Source organism: Myripristis murdjan, chromosome 14 (genome assembly GCF_902150065.1).
Source record: "Myripristis murdjan chromosome 14, fMyrMur1.1, whole genome shotgun sequence".
NCBI classification, from domain to species: Eukaryota; Metazoa; Chordata; class Actinopteri; order Holocentriformes; family Holocentridae; genus Myripristis; species Myripristis murdjan.
The window spans coordinates 4328687-4349883 of NC_043993.1; the positions used below are offsets into that span (position 1 = coordinate 4328687).

At 41.2% G+C, this 21197-nt stretch overlaps 1 long non-coding RNA gene across 1 annotated transcript; it reads left to right on the forward strand.

Annotated features, from left to right (window-relative positions):
• The first annotated feature begins 5705 nt into the window (after positions 1-5705).
• On the forward strand, positions 5706-20076 carry LOC115371823 (uncharacterized). The gene is made up of 3 exons (XR_003929394.1): positions 5706-5789; positions 8809-8812; positions 20065-20076. It is a non-coding gene; the product is annotated as an uncharacterized LOC115371823 (long non-coding RNA).
• The last annotated feature ends 1121 nt before the right edge of the window (positions 20077-21197 follow it).

Consider the following 21197-nt stretch of genomic DNA (forward strand, 5'->3'; position numbering starts at 1 on the left):
GTCTTTGTTGATACATTGTGTCTTGTTTCCTTCCTTTGTTCCTGTTTACCTGCCTTCATTTATTTTAAAAGATCTTCACTTAAAGGCTGCTTGCCTGCCATCTTTTGGTCCTCCTGCTCTGTCTCATGCATCATAAATTGGATTATGCAGGCCAAAACCTATGTTGCAGTTGTTTTCTATATGTGAATTAGAGAATAACTCTGGGAAAAAAAAAAAAAAAAAAAAAAAAAAACAGTAAAAAGTGTTGCTGTCACTGAAGCCAGAGAGGATTGCTGCATTGCTTAGGAATCCTGTGAGAGAATTGTAGCCCAATTAATGGAACGGAACGGTAGGTCTAATTTTCATTTATCTTCATTCATTCATTCATTCATTCATTCAGCTATTGTAAGCTACATCCTATTTGTTAGATGCTGTCTTTCACAGAGTGGGCTGATGCCATACAAACTGTGCTCTAATTAATCATCATAGAAAGCAAAATAGTTCTGCTGGCCTCTAAACATCGCTTCACTTCTTGTTACTATGTGTTAATTCATCAGTTTCTCTCTGTTCAGTTTTTTTTTAGTGTTTGCCACTCTCTTATGAATGAATGAGAATGGTGCCGATGGTGCCAGTGAATGGTGTTTTTGTTCACTCAAGAGCAGATTGATGAGGTGGTGCATTTGTGCATTTTGATCTGAGCCTCAGTTTAACCTGCTCCACAGCATAAACTACCTTGCGATCTAATGAATACAATAGAACAGAGAAACTTTATTTTCCATACATGAGAACTTGAGTCTTTGACAGCTTATGGTATATTCACCTAATAGGCACCCAAAACGGAAGTGTTTTTGTTTAGGTGTAGGGAGAAGTAAAACCTACTCCAGGGTTATGTTATGGCAATTGCATCTAAATGTTTCAACTTTATTTCTGAGGGAAAAAAAAAAAAAAAAAATTCCATTAGCTTGGTTTGTTAAATGGCACGACAGTACCCATGAGCCTCAGCAACTGTTACTACACTGCAAAAACACAAAATCTTACCAAGATGATTTGTCCTATTTCAAGTCCAAAATGTCTTATTACTAGTCAAAATATCTCATTATACTTAAAATAAGACATGATCACCTCAAAAGTAACTTGTTTTTAGACAATTTTCACTTGTTTCAAGTGAATTTTCACTTGAAACAAGTGAAAATTTGCTTGTTTCATTGGCAAAATTTGCCAGTGGAAAAAGTGAAAATTCACTTGAAATAAGTGAAAATTAGCTAGAAACAAGAAACAAATTTTGCCAATGAAACAAGCAAATTTTCACTTGTTTCAAGCAAATTTTCACTTGAAACAAGAGACAATTGTCTAAAAACAAGTTACTTCTGAGGTGATCATGTCTTATTTTAAGTGTAATGAGATATTTTGACTAGTAATAAGACATTTTGGACTTGAAATAAGACAAATAATCTTGGTAAGATTTTGTGTTTTTGCAGTGTATGGTGCAGACATCAGCTAAAAAGTTCAGATAGATTCAAACCTGATTGTCACCAAACATTGTCTTTGGGGAGATGAATGGGTTTTTTACTTCCAGGACCTGGAGCCGCCCAAATAACCCCACCCACTCTGTAAGTCAAGTTCACTGCCTCCAGGTCTTCTGGAGGTGGATGACCTGCAGGCGAGCGGCCACCACCCCTCAGTGACTCTGGACGATGCAGTGGCCAGTGGAGTGAGGCCTCCCAAACACTCTGGAAACCACCCCGCATGATGCCCCACTTGCTAGCCAGAGCAGAAACACCAGGGTCTCGAGTGTGGCACCACATCCATGTCGGCGCTCCTGGCAGAGAAGGTCCTTTAGCACTGCCAGGGCCTCCCTGCTCAGCCGAAAATCAGGCCGCGTGTCCTGCTGGTCCAGAAATCTGTCCCGCACAGACACATTGAGGTTTATCCTGCAGTACAGGGGTCTGGGCTGGTAAACTGTTAAAACAACAAATATCAAGTGTGGCGAGCTTAGATAGAGAAGGCTTGATATCTACACTATATTACCAAAAGTATTCGCTCACCCATTCAAAAGATCAGAATCAGGTGTCCTAATCACTTGGCCTGGCCACAGGTGTATAAAATCAAGCACTCAGGCATGCAGACTGTGAAACAAGACATTTGTGAAAGAATGGGCCGCTCTCAGGAGCTCAGTGAATTCCAGCGTGGAACTGTCATAGGATGCCACCTGTGCAACAAATCCAGTCGTGAAATTTCCTCGCTCCTAAATATTCCACAGTCAACTGTCAGCTCTATTATAACAAAATGGAAGCGTTTGGGAACAACAGCAACTCAGCCACGAAGTGGTAGGCCACGTAAAGTGACGGAGAGGGGTCAGCGGATGCTGAAGCGCATAGTGCAAAGAGGTCGCCGACTTTCTGCACAGTCAACTGCTACAGAGCTACAAACTTCATGTGACCTTCAGATTAGCCCAAGTACAGTACGCAGAGAGCTTCATGGAATGGGTTTCCATGGCCGAGCAGCTGCAGCCAAGCCACACATCACCAAGTGCAATGCAAAGCGTCGGATGCAATGGTGTAAAGCACGCCGCCACTGGCCTCTAGAGCAGTGGAGACGCGTTCTCTGGAGTGATGAATCACGCTTTTCCATCTGGCAATCTGATGGACGAGTCTGGGTTTGGAGGTTGCCAGGAGAACGGTACATTTCAGACTGCATTGTGCCGACTGTGAAATTTGGTGGAGGAGGAATTATGGTGTGGGGTTGTTTTTCAGGAGCTGGGCTTGGCCCCTTAGTTCCAGTGAAAGGAACTTTGAATGCTTCAGGATACCAAAACATTTTGGACAATTCCATGCTCCCAACCTTGTGGGAACAGTTTGGAGCGGGCCCCTTCCTCTTCCAACATGACTGTGCACCAGTGCACAAAGCAAGGTCCATAAAGACATGGATGACAGAGTCTGGTGTGGATGAACTTGACTGGCCTGCACAGAGTCCTGACCTGAACCCGATAGAACACCTTTGGGATGAATTAGAGCGGAGACTGAGAGCCAGGCCTTCTCGACCAACATCAGTGTGTGACCTCACCAATGCGCTTTTGGAAGAATGGTCAAAAATTCCTATAAACACTCTCCTCAACCTTGTGGACAGTCTTCCCAGAAGAGTTGAAGCTGTAATAGCTGCAAAAGGTTGACCGACATCATATTGAACTCTATGGGTTAGGAATGGGATGGCACTTCAGTTCATAGTATGAGTAAAGGCAGGTGAGCGAATACTTTTGGTAATATAGTGTATCTAAATATTTAGTAAACCACCTTCAACAAAAGGTGGCCTAAATTCTTGCAGGACAGGGGAAGGTGAGGACTGAATCGGTCAACAATTAGCCTCGATTGTTCTGAACTTTATGTAATCCATTTATTTCATTGTTATTTCATTCAAACTGACAGAAAATGAGCCAACCTGATTATTGATGAGATTTGGAGAAAAGGATCCGGAATATTTGTGCTCCCGAGCCTGAAAAGAAGCTGTGAAAATAAAACAGCACTTTAATATACAGTGCTTGAGCAGGGAGGCCAGTGCTAACTTTTCCATCAGAATTACTTTGGGTTTTGATGGAAAGTCACATTAGCTTAAAGCACATAGCTCTCTGAGTGTCCTCCACTGTCTGATATATATATTCAACAGTCTTCAGTTCTAGCTTTCAGCAACGCATGCACGCACGCACACACACACACACACACACACACACACACACAGTGTTGCAGGGTTTAATACAGTTGAGATTATATAGTTTGAGTCCCAGTTCTGTAGAAGCTTTTAGCTCCTGTTTATACATGCTGTGTTGTTCTGGTTCTCTTACTGCATTATTAGCACTCTGATTTGCACTGCAATCTGATGGTCAAAAATATTATTAATTGGTTTCAAAATGTCCATGTCTGTCTTGCTCTGTCACTTTGGTTCAGTTAGACTGTTGACATGACTGCTTATAAAAAATATATATATATTTCTGCCAGGCTTACTATTGAAAAAAAATCTCAAGAGCTCATCTCTCCTGCTGTCCTTTTCTGTCCTTCCTTTTCTCTGTTTTTCTTCCTTGGTTCATTTCTTTATTTCATCTCTTGGTGTGGTTTATTAATTCCTTCCTAGTTGCAAAAACAAAAGCATTGCCAGGATTGCACTACTCCAAAATGAATGGAGTAGATAGAGACTGGAACTATTTTATGCCGTAAAATAGTTCCACCATTTTGGGTGCCCAGGGGTTGAAAAGAGCGCTGAAAGTGAAACAAACAAATGTATGTTGTTGTGCATCCCTAAAACAATTTATCAACTTTGTGCCAACACTCAGAATAATCAGTGTTGTTTTTCGGTCTGTATCTACTCCATTCATTTTGGAGCGGTACACTCCCAGTGAAGCTCTCTCATTCTCACGGTAGAGAAGGAGTTTATGAACAAAACATTAGATAAGAGCAGAGAGTCAGGCAACTGGTTGATGCAGTGCAATAAAAAAAAAATTGTCATCAGTGCAAAATGTGACCAGAGGCTACATCGTTTCATGTGACATCATTCCTCCTGTCTCCTGCTCCTCTTGCATCCTCCCTCTCATCTTCCCCTGTGTTACCACGGCAACTCAAACTCAAGAGGGGTTTCAATGAAGTGAATAAGTGTGGAAAACGCACACACACTCTCTCACACACAAACACACACACACACACACACACACAGGGCATGTATTACTGCCATTTATTATTCTTCATTTTGTGCTGAATGTTCTGTCCACTGGCGACCTGTTCTGTCCTGAGCAGGTGAATCCAGGTGAAATCTTGTTCAGGTCTACATTTGGCACTTATTAAATCCACTCAGCGGTGACAAATAGTTCCTAATGGTTCATACAATGGCCCATTGTTAGTCTCTCCAGCCAGCCTCCCTTCTCCACAATCTTCAAATTCTGCAAACCGTTACTTTTGAGTACGAGATGAAACCAGAAGCTGTCATCTTCCAGCGTGGAAGCTATTCAGGCCGGAACCTTCCCTCCAAAACAAACCCAAGCTGGGAGATTACAGTGCTAGCAGTGATTTGCTAATTTATCAGCTCCCTAAATAGTCCAGTAATTTTAGGCCAAAATCGGGGTCAACCTAGGACAAATTGCAAGAGAAGCAAACTCAACTGATTTTGTATCCTCAGTTTGTCCTGAGTGAGGGGGAAAAAGTCCCAAGAAATCCCATTGGTGGAAAGTTTTGAAAATCACCTATTTATGACCACATATTACCAAAAAACACTGTTTTTACCACACAGGGGAAAGGGGTTCCAAATTTTACTTTCAGATATCACTATAAAAATTCACAAGATGATTACACACACAAAGACAAGAAAAAAAGTCAATTACAAGTTCTTTGAATTATTCTGTTTACACATGCATATCACACATTATCTGATTTGATATGCGCTAATAAGGAATATAAGGAATAAATGCCAGAACAGATATTTAAACAGTGAATTAAAAGGTTACTATATATATAGTAACCTTTTAATTCACTGTTATATAGTAACCTTTTAATTCAAGGTCTGGACAACTCTTCCAACTTTTCTAGCAGAACTGAACTGTTTGCTAATCCACCTTCAGCATGGGGATCCTTGATGATTTCTTGTTTTTTAATGAGACAGAAGAAGTTCTCAGAGGGACGATCATTATAGTCAGGATATGGAGAAGTATGTAGCTGCTTTGTGGGTCAGTTCAGCAGCTTGGAGAGGCGAAAATGGTATCAAACGTTTGTCTCGGTCTGGGTAAGATGGAAAAAGGGCATTTTACCCCGAACATTGGAATATTCCTTTAAAATGTTACGTTTTCTAAACTGCTAAAACAATGAATCAGTCCAGATTTCTCCTCACATCACACAGGCTAATCCAGGAGAAATTCTGCTTTGAAACAAAACCAATCTCCAGCTATGGCAGATCGTGTCTGAAGTAAGATTTTCTCATTTGAATCTTACTTCTAGAACTGCCAGATAAACACTTTCCTGCTCCATATCAACTTCCAGCATGGAAAATGCAGATGGACAGGCAGAAACATTTGGAAAAATGTGGCGGCATTAATCTTTTGGCATGTAAGATTTATTTGATAGCGATAGTGATAGAGAGAGACAGGAAAGGCAGGGGAGAGAGAGGGAATGATATACAGCAAAGGGCTCAGCTCAGAATTGAACTGAAGCTACTGTGGCAGAGAGTTAGCCTTGTTGTTCGTGTAGCATTCCCAGCAAAGCGATCTGAATTTCACTGAATGAATGTTGAGCCAGTTTGCCACAGACATGCTGCAGGCCTCTGGAAATTATTTTCACAAATCTGCTACAGCTCCATAGCCCTAAATGGCCAGAGCCTTAATTGCTGCCATCTTGAAACTCACTTTCCAGCCTGTGCTCTTTAGTCAGTGCCAAACCGGATTTTTTTTTTTTTTTTTTTCTGTTCAACCTTTTGTTCATGTTGCAGATCACCATGGCATTGCTTGTGCCGAAATGTGTGGGAAGGGCACCGGCGGGAGTTTCAATATAAACCGGGTGGTGCAGAGCAATACTGATAAAAACAATTAGACCTATGCTTGCTTGCTCTCCCTGCACTCAGCCCGGCATACACAAAAACCTGTTCAAAAATCACATTAACACCTTTTTTCAACACGTCCCCCAACCCATTATGTATAAAGTCTCAATATGTGCATTAATCCTACAAGTTATTACAACAATAAATACAGAAATAAGAAACTGAGCATATATAAAAGTATACCTATATACAAAGGGATACTGCGTGGTTGAGTTGTTGCCACATCCTACAGGTATCCTACAGGTATACATTATTGCACAGTTGTGATTTCTTCTGTTTTTGTTTGTGCTTTGTTTGGAGGTAATAAAAGGTGGGCACTGCCGTGTTGAGTAGCCTTGATGAAGCTCCCCCATTTCCTTGGACTTATGGTTTTCAGAAAGGAGACAATTTTGAGCGTTTCCATTTCTGCTTCTTGCCCGAGCTGTAAAATATGTTGACCCAGGGAACACACAAAGTGAAGTGTGGAGCTCTCAGAGCCAATATTCAATCAATCTGTTGAAGAGGTGTGAAGAGTCTCTCTACTCTGTGTGGAGGAGACAGCCTCCACAATCTACACACGCATACACACTCACCAACACAGAACTATAAATGCTTCCACTGCCATAGACAACTGCAGTGTGTGGTGACCGCCGGACACTGAAACATTAATTAACAGTGTGTTCAGGCTAAGTGAGCTGATTCTTGCCAAGCTGCAACGCAGAGTGGGACACATTTGGGAAAAAAAAAAAAAAAACATCTCCCTTATCAGCCTTCACTTTCACTGAGAACATTACAGCATACAGTGCTTCACAAGATTTTTAAAGCTAACTCCCCTGTTATTTTTAGACATTATTTCTGCACAATCTATTCTCCAGTGGACCTCCATGATGGAGCCGCTAAGAGATTGGTGATATAACTGCAACGTCTCTATAGAAAATGCAGAAATAGTTTAAAAACTAGGACGTGTGTTCCTGATGAACAGCTTTGGCACAATAAAGCACAAGTAGGAGAGAGGAGGCAATTGGCAAGGAGAAACTCTGCCTCAGCACCACACAGCTTTGTATGTCCTTTTTTTTTTTTTTTCTCCGTTGCTTTCTTTTTTTGACCACTGGAGACTGGGTCAGTGATGGGAAGGCCTCTAAAAATAGCCAAGAGATGAAACACTTCCATTTATAGCAGCTTGGTTCATCTCCATTCCCTCAGGCTTTATCATTTATTGGAAAATGAGTTCTCAACTTCACTTGGAGAGCAAAACACGGTGGGCGAGTGGCCATCTACAGAGATGGACTTCTGCCTTTTGAATGAGCTGTGTTTTTTTTTTTTTGGATTTTTGTTCCCTCAAAATAACTATTATTATATCGTACTGCATCAGACATGTTAAATTAAATATACAGTTTGATTGTTGTGTACAACTGTATGGTGGATGTTTTCAAATCAAGTGCTTAGTCATCTCAGTATGATTTAAATGTATGAGCTAAGTGTAGAAATGTTAGTGCTCTCAAGTCAAGGTTTCTTCAGGTGTGCAACATGTATATAACATCACGAAAAAAAAGGCCACACATTCACAAAAACACTAAATGTTTCCGTCATCAGGCCATCACCAGCACAAACTTACACTCTACTAGTTACATGCAGTTAAACAGACACCCAGAGCATCAGCAGTGATGGATGGATGGAATGAGAATGAGGCCAGCTGAGGGAAAGAGAGCCTGTAATTAATTATCTCATAAACAGGCAGGCTACGGACGGATAGCCTGACCAGGAAATAAACATGTGAGCACACAAAAATGTAGATCAGGAGGCAATGATCCACATTCATTTAGCTTTTCAAGAGATAAATTACACAGTTACCCCATAAATACATGGTTGTATATTGTATCAATTTGTAACATGATAGACTCAGATAGCAACTATGGAAACTTTTCAGACATACAGAAATGATCTATACACACACATCTATATGTAGACCTATATGTAGACTTATGACAATACATTGCCTTGTATACATCTACACTGTTCTGCTGCTAGAGGCTCATTTATGCTCCTGTATGAAAATAAATATATACCATCACTGCCCACATACTTTCAAGTGTCCTTTATGTTTGCGTGGATGTAAAGCGATAAATCCACTAGAGGGCAGCTCAGAGTCCAAAGTTAACAGTAAACATGGTGACGGTGGAGGAGGTCGTAATAATGGACCTGCTGCAAAGAGGCAGAGGGGGAGGTGGTGTTATACAAGGTGGTGGTTTGTGAGGTCATTAAACACATCACCACAGGAGGATGGAGAATTGTTTCCTCTTATATTGTTGTTTAAATAAATTTCCTCTCCGTGCCTCACTCATAGATAAGTCTCTCTTGAACTACTTGGTGGCACCGCCCGCGCAAATTTCCAGTGCTGCTGCTTTGTTTTGTTCATATCTGTAAGCTTCCTGAAAACATGCAGAAATACGGACAACATGAACTCGGACGGACAGAAGGCTATTCATATATGGAATTAATGTTGAGCATAATTTAGCCAGAAGTTGGCTAATGTTGTGTTCAGGGTAACATGGACCTTGGAACTTCCATCTTGTAAATGTATGACCTGTCAAATCAGGAAAAATGAATGCTCAGAGAAGAAGAAACTGAACTCTCAGCAAATATCAACGAAAAAAGCATCTAATATGCTCAGTTGACACCCTGAACACAATGTTGTCAAAGCTCACAAGACAGAAATTTGGAGGTCTGAGTGCACCTGACTTATGCTCACTACGGTGTCCACAGCATGAACGATGCAAACGGCAGAATTACACACTTACAGCCATGCCGTGCACATCGCAGTTTTGGAAACAGCACAGCCCAGCATGATGGTCGCCGTACTGGATAAGCAGATGTTGATTGGTTGAAGTGACCAGGAAGGGCCGGGAATTTTCCAATAAACTCTTCCGTGATCAACAAATGGAGGGTGCATTTGCTCAAGCCGTTTGAGTCTCAAGAAGCATGATTAGCCTGCTGTTTGAACACACTGTGCCGCGCCATTCATGTTGTTAGCACCGTCAGAGCACAAGTCAACTTTTATGGTGCTTTCACTTCAGGGGTTTTTGCTGCCAGATCTGAGAACCCTTGGCCCCAAAGTCCAGTTCGTTTGATTACACTCTAAAAACACTTGGGTTATTTCTTTGACCTAATTCCTGTGTTACTTGTGTTGGGTTACATTTCTGGGTTATTTTTCCAGAGCCATAACCATTTCTTGGGTTGTAAGGATTTTATTTTGACCCAATTTGTGGGTTTTTTGAGTTGGGTAATATTTCTGGTTTATTTTTTCTGAGAGTAACCCATTGTTGGGTCAAAGACTTGGGTTTGATTGATTGATTGATTGATTGATTGGATACTTTACGAACAGTTTGTGTAACGAAGAGCACTTCATTACTAGTGACTGATAGCTTTGCTTGTAAATATTGCACATGGTTGGTAGAAAATGCACTTTAAACAGACAACTTAACTGTGCACTGTAATAATGGCACTTGGCACTTTAGTCGTAATATTTGCACTTTATTATTGGTTTGCACAGAATATTTGCACATTACATATTTGCACATTTTATACAGACTATTTATTGTCTATTTATTGAATAATTTACAACTTATAATAATATTTAATATTTAATTTAACAATGTAAAACCGTGAGTGATGTGTGTCTTCGGGCTTGGGTTGTAGTCAGGGCTTGGCTCCACCTCTGAGTATACAATTGAATTCACTGCTGACACCGCACTTGTGTGTGATTGCCTATTCAGAATTGAATAGCGTTGTGTGTTAGCGTCTGTAACACTGTGTGGAAACGTGCAGTAAAATCATATAAATGTGGAAGTGCTTAATTAGTAAGAATACTGCCCACTCAATTTTTGGGTTGAGTGGGCTAAATGAATATGACCTATAAGTTGGGTTATATTGACTACAATCCTGGGTCATGTTAAAAGAAAAATTGGGTTATTTATTTAATCCAGATTATGGGTCAAAATGCATAACCCAGTTTCTCGAGTCAAAATAACACAGCAAGTAGTTGGACCCTTTTTGACCCAGGGGTTGGGTTAAAGTTACGTTATTTTTTAACCCAGCAGTTTTTAGTGTGTAGTGTAAACTCTAATGCGTACTGATCCATAAAAATGTGATCCAGTGTACTCGGTGTTTAGATACACAAGTGTACTTGGGTACGGAACATCACTAATGTGAGAGCTTACCAGCAGCAGAGTGGAGGGGGAGAGACAGTCATACTCAGGCATGGGAAGAGGCAGTTGTACCTGATGTGAAAGCCCAGCAGATTGATGTGGATTGTAAATGCTAAATAAAACCTGTTAATAAAACCTGAGCAGCGTTTGCCACCACTTTTTTGGGGGGTGGACAATTTCAAGACGTATTTGATTGTGCTGTGAGTTTTCTCCTCGATAAACTTAGCAGTGACATCGTGCTGTGTACAGTTTGTCAGTATTACTTCTTTTTTAACATTGAGTGGAATGCATTGGATTGAAGTGAAGTGAATCAAGAGAGAGAGAGAGAGAGAGAGAGAGAGAGAGAGAGAGAGAGAGGGAGAGAGAGGTGGAAAGAGAGAGGTGGAAAGAGAGAGGTTACTGGGTGTTTGAACGGACGTTCCAGTACAAAGACCTCCATTGTGTGTGTGTGTTGTGTGTGTGTGTGGACCGTGCTGCGTCACTGATCGTTTCTGGATTAGACGTCATGCAGCATGTGTCAGTCACACTCTCACTCTCACTCTGTCTTACACACACAGTTTGCCCACACATGAGTACACAAAAAAGACACACACTGGTGTCACACAGACACAAAGACATATTCTTGCTCTTATACACACACACACACACACACACACACACACACACAGGCTGAACCCACACAAAACCATTCATTTTTCCTTTTTACTCTCTTTCTCTGATTCACACACACAGACACACGCACACACACACACACACACACACACACACACACACACACGCACGCACACACACACATATTGTTACTCCTCTGGATCAAGTCCCACACTCGCTCTCCTGCTCCTTCACACCAGCATAGTGGCGTCACACAGTGAGTGTGTAATACTGTAGTACTGTAATATTGTAGTGTTTAATCAAAGTCACATTTTCCTGAGTCACACACACACACACACACACACACTCACCCTCACATCCACACAGTCACACAGTGACTTGACCTCTGCTTTTATCCTGACGCTGCATCACCACATTTAGCCCTGGAGTGACACAGGAAAATGTAATAATCCAGTACAATCCTCTGTTTTTCATAGCAACAAATCAAATGATTCAACCTGAGGCCATGACATGAACGCTTTTACGTTTTCTGTCTTCCCTCTGGTCTGGTCATTATTTTTCTATCACACAACCAAACAAACAATTTAATAATGTACATAAAATATACAATCATTTAACATCTTTGAAGTCACATACTTCTCATACGAAGCCAGTGGCCTTTATTAATAATTAAACTGGCAACAGTCAAGCTGAAGTTTGTTCCTAACCACAAAACCCTGCTCTTTTAAAGCCCCGGTGTTGGGTTGCTCCTCTTCTCAACAGGCTGGCGCACAGGAAATGCTGCTTTTTCTGCATTCCTGGCTTGTATACAGTTAAAAACAGAACAGTACAGATCTTTTTTGTCCCAGAAAGGGAAATTTGGCTTTCAGCATCGCCCAGCACTCACAACCCACACAATCAGTCAGTTAGTCAGAACAGTAGACAGGATTTAAAAAAAAAAAAAAAAAAAAAACTATCAACAGATAAGAGACAGTTAAAACAAAATCAGTGAGTTAAAACAACTAAGCTGATGACAAAGGACATAAATGATTAAAATTATGTGGAGTGATGTGAACAAAGATTCCCCCAGATTACTTATTTACAGTAAGGATTAATTAAACCGGTCATTTTTTTTTTTTTTTTTTTTTAAATATAGAAATTATTGACAGATATATGTGATCATGTGAACATGAGATACATGAAAATGTGTGTGAACATAATGTCACAGCATGGACAACGTCAGGACGCTCTGGAGTCAAACCAGTGTACACTGAGGCATTTTGAGTGGACAGATGTGGAGACAAAGAGGCTCCTCGGTGTCCAGGTAGATGTAAAGCATTTTGGGGGGAACCAAGCTGCTAGAATAAAGTTTAGTGTGAGACAAATGAATGCCTATTCCAGTCACCACTTGGGCTCAGGTTAAGAAAAAGCCATTATTTTTCAGGCTCTGGTTGGGTTTGGAGACAGCTTTTTCAGGCAAGGTTCAAGTTGGGTTTTAAAATCTGGGCCTGAGTTAAATTCTGCTTCCCCAAAGCAGAGCACACTTCAAAACCACCGCTTCCTGTCAGTGCGACCTGAAAGTACCACCTAGAGAAACTCAAACTCCATCAGCAGAAAACCCAAGGAGAAAGATGGCACAGCTGTAGAAGATTGCTGCAAGTCTGTGGCACATTTTTTTTTTGTCCTTTGCACTGATTACCTCACACCTCACAGGGTAAATTCCCTCAAACATGCTCTATGGTGATCTTGCTGTGCATTTCTACAGTAACAGATCTGATTCATCATTGTTCTGTAATCCAGTTACTGTAATTCCCCCACATGTAATCCCTCCCTGCCCAGCCCCGGCAGCGTGGCCTGTGGCTCACAGCGTGGGCCGATTCCAACAGTGGAAAAGCACGTCAGCCGCAAAACCACTTCAGAGGAGTTCCCACACTCATCGTGGCTCTCATCCTGCTGGGAGCCAAGAATAGCTCACTAACAACTCCACGTTTAGATCTGTCTAAAAACAATCTGTTACTACACAGTTTCTCACCACGGCGTGGGGAATGGACACTTTCTAGTTCCTGTGAACACACACTTTCGTTGTCGGGATACTAAAACTCTGACCTTGGCACCAAACCCAGCCCAGGTATGGTGGTTTTGATTATAAAACCCTCCTGTGACTAAAATGAAAAACATCCTAAAATACCAACAAGACTTAGCTGTTAGATGGGAGATAAACCATGGGGGACGGTACGTGTGGGACATATTTTGGTGATGTACAACTTTCCCCACTCTTGGCTGATAACAGAGCACAGTAATGATTTTTTGATAGAACTGATTATGACCTGAAACTCCACAAAACCACGACAACACATTGATTGTTTATATGAAATAAGTTTTTTTTTTTCACATTTTGCACTTGACAGAGTACTTATGTCTTCTGTCACTGACACTGGAGGGAAAGACATTCACAGAAAGCGAATAAAAAACACTGCTTTGGCAATAGTGGTGTATTTTGCACTTGATCACCAATTTGATGTAATTACCTGCTGTCAGTGAAACACAGCAGCACTGGAAGTCCATGCCCCAAACACACCAAATACCACAATGCAGCAACAGAAACTTTAAGGCATCAGACTGGATGTGATCATATTCTGCATGGCTGGTTTACAGGTAAGGAACTGTGGTGAAATGACAAATATGACATATTTCAATTAAATAAACTCTGCTCCTGTGAAGCCGCTGCACAGAGGTCAGTAGAAGAAAGTTGCCTGTTTGACTGGTAGGCCTTCAGATCTGTCATGTAGGGCCCAAGGTTTGTGCTGGTTTAAAGGTTATTTGTTCTCCCGTAATTGAGTCAGTTTGTTCCTGCATACGTATATGTGTGTGTGTGTGTGTGTGTGTGTGTGTGTGTGTCTGTGTCTGTGTGTGTGTGTGCGCGCGCACCGCAGCCACAATAAATGATTTCTTTGATGCTGCTATTGTCACAAAGTGGTTGCAGACAACTGTAATTTTACTGACAGGCTGACATGTTTGTTACGTGGTTTAAAAGCTGTTTGTACCACAAAAGTGTTTGGAAACATGTTAGTAATACATTTAATTAAAAATTTTTCCTCCTAAAAGGTTTGGTGTGTTTTTATGCATGTTTCAATCATCTAAAATCTCAGCTATCTGAAATACCTTAACTCACTGTTTTGACTGTTTTGGTTTGTTAGTATTTTTTTAAAGTCAGTCTTTTCGTCTGTAAGTCTGTCAGCAGGATAACTGATTTGAGTGATTTGCATCAAACTTGGTGAGGAGGTTGGTCATGGACCAACGTGGAACTTTTTGGGCTAATAGGCCTAAAGGGGACATGGCTGTAGGCGGGGTGTAATACAAAAAGGTCATAGTTTCCAAATGTTTCCATGTAACATCATGAAACATAGTTGGGGGGGCTGGTCATGAGTGAAGGGGTCCTGACCAGCTCTCCACACTCATTTGCCAAAAAGGGGCGTGTCCTGTGACAACAGCATTGCTGAAAGGGGTGTGATGTAGCACAACCACAACCATAACATCCAGTTATGGTTGTGTTTGCCACCATGTTATGGTTTTAAACATGTCACTCTGACTGATGTCCACACAAGACCTGGCTCACACACAATGCTCCCCAAAAAAGTGTCATATGATCACAGACTTGTCGGTTGTCAACAGATGATTAAGTGACAAAAAGAGGGTCCAGTGTTGTTCTTCAGTCACTACAGTTTTTAATTGTTTTTTTTTTTTTTTGTGTTTTTTTTTTTTTTTTTTTTTTTAAATCAGAAATGATCCACAATTAGCACTTTCTTTCTGAAAATCTGAACAGAGCATATGCTTATTAGGCTTGTTTGGGCTTGTTTTTGAGGCAAGGTTGCTTATTTCTCTCACGAGAGCTGGCAGCCCAAATCTCAGTGTCAATCTGTGAAGCTGCATGAATGTGTATTATCACTCAATCAGTGCTAATAACTTACAAAAAATAAATGATGGACGTGTATGTGTGTGTGTGTGTGTGTGTTAGACTAATATGTGTTTTAAAGCCTGGCACTAATACCCTCCCTCCCCTCCCCTCCCTGCAGCCACAGCAAAACCTCATGGGAATGGAGAGCAGTGGTTTTCATAGGACTGCTGGTCGTGATCGCCAAGGGGATAAAATATGACTCATTATTATGACAGGCTGCATTAATGAAATAATCTCAATATAGAGTATTATTCATCTGTCAGGAAATTGCATGCATTCTGAAAAAGGACATTTTCATTGCTTTTGAGGGCAGTTTGAGAGCCAAAACACTTAATGCCATTTTGAGAGACGGTTGCTACCTGACATTTCATGCACATTGTTGATTCGGCGCTCACAAACACACCTCTTTTGTTTCCATAGTTGATTTAGTAGTAGTTGAAATAAACTTTAATTTCATGCCACCAATTGCCTTAATAAGAAAAAATATGCTTTGCAAATGGTGTTCATCAGAAATTGGGATAGAAGTCTTTTTATTTCAGTCATAACATACTGTAGGTTGTATCAATATTTGTTAGGACAGCAGCTGTAACCTGAAAGCCATTTTGCACCAAGGTTCAGCAATCATACTGAGAGAAACCCATCCTACAAGAGGACAGAGACCAATGTCTCCTCAACAGGAGCAGCACAAAGACCAGAATGTGATGCAGCAGCCTCAGTAGACCACAATGCAGTGCAGCTGCGAGACACTTGGGTTTTGATTGAGGACATGACAGCAGCTGTAACCTTAAGAGCTTCAAAATCACATCCTGTGCTTGCTCTGAAAATCCTGTTGTCTTCTTTGTAATCCTTTATTTCTGTCCTCCTTAGAGAAACTAAAAAGTATCCTGCACAAGTTTTGTAGAGTGTACAAGTGCTGGTGTCGGCTAAAGGGCTTTGTTGAGCCTTTGATATGCCCACTTCTGCTTTTACCAAAGCACAGGTCAGACTGTGAAGACAAGAGGAGAGCAAGCATTTTTCAGAGTAAAAAGAAGAAGAAAAAAAAGTCTCCAAGGGGAATTTCTTTTGGACTGAAATCTTCCCCTTTTGCATGCAAGCCGCCGCACGCCTCAAAACTGAACAGTCACGTTTCCCTGCCGAGAGAAGGAAACAGCAAAGGGACTTGAGCAAACATGAAATCAGCGCTTTGGCGTCTCATCAGCATGCCACCAAAGCCTCTTATCTGAAAAAACATTGGCTTTTGAGGAACACAAGGAAAAAAGTATTTGACTTCGCCTTTGACTGTCAGACAGCTGGAAAACTGTGAAGCAGAGCAGAATGAAATCCATCTGAAGACACAATCAGAAAGCAGCTACTTTTTTTTTTTTTTTTTTTTTTTTTTTACATTTCTGTTGTATTTTTCCTTCTATTGCCACAGCTAACATGCCAAATGAAGACATCAGGTCCAGATATTTTCAGCTGCTCCAGTGAAGTTTGATAGCAGAAAATGTTTCAACAATCTAAAACATCAACGATAAACGTCATGTGTTCACAGTCAAAGGGGAAATACTAACTGCATACATTGGGTGTGCATAAAATTTGTGGTCATCCAATTCGGAAACCTCCCAATGTGGATCATGCTTGCACAGGAGAGTGAGATTTGGTTAGGGTGGTAAAAATTGGGACATCCATGATATACATGCTAAGCGGGTGCATTTAGCATCTCCCAAGACAAAAGGCAAGGGCTTCATTCTAGAGCTGCCATTTTGCACCAAGGTTCAGCAATCATACTGAGAGAAGTCAATCATACAAGAGGACAGAGACCAATGTCTCCACAACAAGAGGAGCAGAAAGACCAGAATGTGATGCAGCAGCCTCAGTAGACCACAATGCAGTGCAGCTGCGAGACACTTGGGTTTTGATTGAGGACAGACTCAATTTTTCTCCACAGGAAAAACTCTTAGCATCTCTATGGTCCCTCAAACCACACTCTACACCCCGGCCCTATCCACTCCTGCTCTGTTTGGGTGTTGATGTGGCAGGTTTGCCATATTAGAGCCTGTCTCAAACAAAATTAGCAGGGCTTGGAAGTGGACTGTTATGATTTGAGGCAGGTTGAGGCTCATCAACAGCAACAACAACCAAAAAAAAAAAAAAAAAAAAAAAAAAAATCAATTACAATGCCTCACCATAACATGACTCCTGGAACATACTGAAGGCCACAAACTGATGATGTGTAAACAGCGATTTTTCCAAACACAAGGCAATTCAAAGTGTTTTACACAAGATTTATGACAATAAGAAAAATAATTTAAGACATAAAAACAACATTTAAAAGACACAATTCAATAAAGATAAAAATAAAAATTAGCATGAAATAAATTAGATTTAATAAAAAACTGTAGGGCATTACAGTTGCAGTGCATACTTTAGTAAAATGCAGTAGCAAACAGTAAAGTTTTAATGTTGGATTTAGAAACAGAGTTGGAGCAGACCCCAGATCTGCTGGAAGCTGGAAGCTCCAGACATGTGGCGCATAGAAACGCATAGAAACGCATAGAAACGGCGAAAAAAAATGCTTCACAATATTTTGTTTTAACTCTGCATGGTAAGCAAACCTGTCCTCTCACTATATTTTTTAAAACGAAAGTTGGCTGATATTGTAATTATTTTAAAGTGGTTGTTAAAATTTATGTCTGGGTCCATCACTACACCAAGATTTCTGACTTGGTTTGGAGTCTTTAACGATTGGGATAAACAATGACTTTTAATTGTTCCTCTTTGGCTCAAAAAACAATTATGTCAGTTTTGTCTTTGTTTAATTGGAAGGCATTATGGCACATCAATTACTGATTTGCTCAATACACTTATTTAGAGACTGAATTGGACCATAGTCACTTGATTATAGCAATACATAAAGTGTTGTCCACACAATTATGGTAGGATAATTTGTTTTCTGTCTCAGTTAGTGGGAACATGTAGAAGTTGAATAGAAGAGATCCAAGAGTGGACCCTTGGGGAACTCCACAATTCATATTTGTGTGCTCAGATGTAAAGTATAATACCTATTGACAAACAGTAACATCTATCCCAAAGATAGGCTGACTGAGTGGAATGTAGCACTGAAATCCAGTAATACCAGAACTGAAATTTTAACACCTTCAGTGTTTTAGGAAACGTCCTTTAAGACCTTAATAAGAGCAGTATCAGTGCTGTGGTGTGGTCGAAAACCAGACCAGAAAAAATGAAACTAGTTGTTAAGGGTCATGAATGCATAGAGTTGTTGAGAAGCAACCTTTTCAATGATTTTACTTCAAAATTGTAGGTTTTAGGGGACACCCTGGTGGCTCACCATGTAGAGTGCATACCATATAATAAGGCTAAGCTGCAGCAGCCTTGGTTTGCAAATGCCTTTTTTTTTTTTATTACATTGTAGCCTTTTGTGGCATTTTGTTTGAGCTCAGTGGTGGACCAATTCTGAAAACTTTTGTCCCTATGAGGCCCCTGGGGCCTCATGTATAAAGACTTGCGTGGATTTCCTACTAGAAAATGGCATACGCTCAAATCCAGAAAACGGCGTACGCCCAAAAAAATCTAGATGTATAAATCTGTGCGTACACATGAATCCAAGCACATTTCCTTTGAACATCCCGATCAACGTGGAATTGAGCGCACATGTTGGCGTACCTGACCCCTCCCTTTCCACGCCCCCATTTAAATATGCATATTTAAATGAGCCCGGCACCTGAGATTGCCCTCTCTGCGTGATCAGAAAACTACAACCCTTGACATGAATAAGACCGAAAAAAGAGAAATTTCACGGAATGTGAATTAGAGACGTTCCTCACTGAAGTGTAGGCGCGCAAAGATGTCCTGTTTGGCACGCTGTCCAACACGAAACGCAAGAGGAGTGAGCGGGAGAGTGTGTGGGGCTGTCGGTGCTGTGGGGTCGGAAAGGCGCACACACGCTGAATTAAATGCATTGGTGAATACGTGAATTCTGTGTCCTTGCCTCTTTTAAATGATTGAAATCGAATGTTGCCGGGCGGAATGACCTCCCGGGTAAGATGTGAATTCACACCACTTACACGGATCTAGTTGTAAATGAATGTAGAAGTGCGCTGGGGAAAAGGTGAGGATGATTAAGACATTTCACACTTTACGCACGGGTTTATTATTTTTTTTTATTTTTTTTTTTTTAGCAGTTCTGCTTTATTTGATAGTCACAATAGAGATAAACAGGGGACGACATGCAGCAAAGGAGCTAAGGCCGGATTCGAACTCCGGTCGCTGCGATCGGGACTGAGCCTTGGTGCATAGTATGCGCTCTTGGCCGGTGAGCCACCGGGGCGCCCGACGCATGGGTGTATTGACATGAATACTTTACACACAGAGACAATCAGAAAGCTCTGAAGCTGTAGTTTACCCAGCAAAAAACAGCAAGTCACTAACTTGAACCACAGACTGGTACTGATGCTGTTAAGACACGATCATATTTGGGGGCGCACATGGTCAATGCGCATGAGGGGGCTTAATATTAGGACAATTAAACGAATAAATTATTTACTCACCAAGAAGCCTCCTATCGCGCACAGCCAGTTTGTAGTCTGCTCCCTCAGAATGGATGAATCGTGCGTTGAACCAGGCCACGGCACCAGTATTTTCATCACTTTGACATGCGGGTGTATTAATTGTTCATCAGTTTTAATTGTTCATGTGTCTGGGACGAATTGTTTTCATATTATCAACAGTTTCCCAGCATCACCTCTAAGTGTCGCCAAAGGAACAATAGCTGTAGAAACGTGTGTACGCCAGCTATGAAGTTGGCGTGAGGCACCGCACATTTCCACGCTCATTTCACTCTTTATACATCTGAACCTTGCCGTGGAAAAGGGCGTACGCCACGCTTTTGTGCGTACGCACTCTTTATACATGGGGCCCCTGGACCCCAAAAGGCAGAAAAATAGGGCCCAGGTTGAAAAATACTGGAATAATCCTTTATTATTTGTACTGACTTTGACAGTGTAGTCATTGTTGGTGATTTTAAACAGCAGTTTGGCAAATTTGTCAAAAAAAAGTTTAAGTGATATTTGGCAGCCTGTAGATAGTCAGGAACATAACTCAGCAGGAAGATTTCAGCTGGAGAGCAAGATATTCAAAAGATGAAAACTTTCCATGTGACATCTGTTTGCACTGGGAAACGATATTAAACAAAACTACTCCACCTCCTTTCTTATGTACTCTAGTCTCACTCAGGCTCACAGTTGTTTTGGTTTAGCCAAGTTCCAGTTAAAAACATAAAAATCCGTGCTGTGCTTAGTAATTAAGTCATTAATTTATAGTGTTTTTCCTGCTAAAGACCTGACATTTAATCAAGCCAGGTTTAATATATTAAAAACATACTTTGGGGGTGACTGTGGCTGACAAGGGACAATTATCAGAATGTTTGAGGTCTGAAGTAAGACTATTTTTTCTGTCTTCTTATCAAAACAGGAATGTTAGTCGTCACCGGAGAGACATCAGATCCCGCCCCAGTATCGGAGCAGTAAGGAATGCTGTCGCCACAGGGGCGGCGATCCTCATTACATCACTTGGTCTCTTTGTTGCTATCAGTGCTGTTGGTACAAACTGAGCTTTCCCCTTGTTTGAGGTTTTTTTTTTATCAATGCTTTTGGTACAAACTGAGCTTTCAGCATTCAGTGAAGGTCAGGGTGGTGGTGGACGTTGTGGTGGGACCTTGGATGGTTCAGCTGGCCGAGACTGAGGGGGGAATGAGATGCTGTGGTTTGGCTAGGGGACAAGCTGAGGGATGCTTGTTGGTGTGGCACAGTAGTGGGGAGGCAGGGGAGAAGAAAAGTGGGAGAGGGATGTGCTGGGGAGATGGGGAGCGGGTTAGGGGGGCAGGGTGGTCTGGGGGAATAACGAAATTGTGGTGAGGTAAGCTGCTT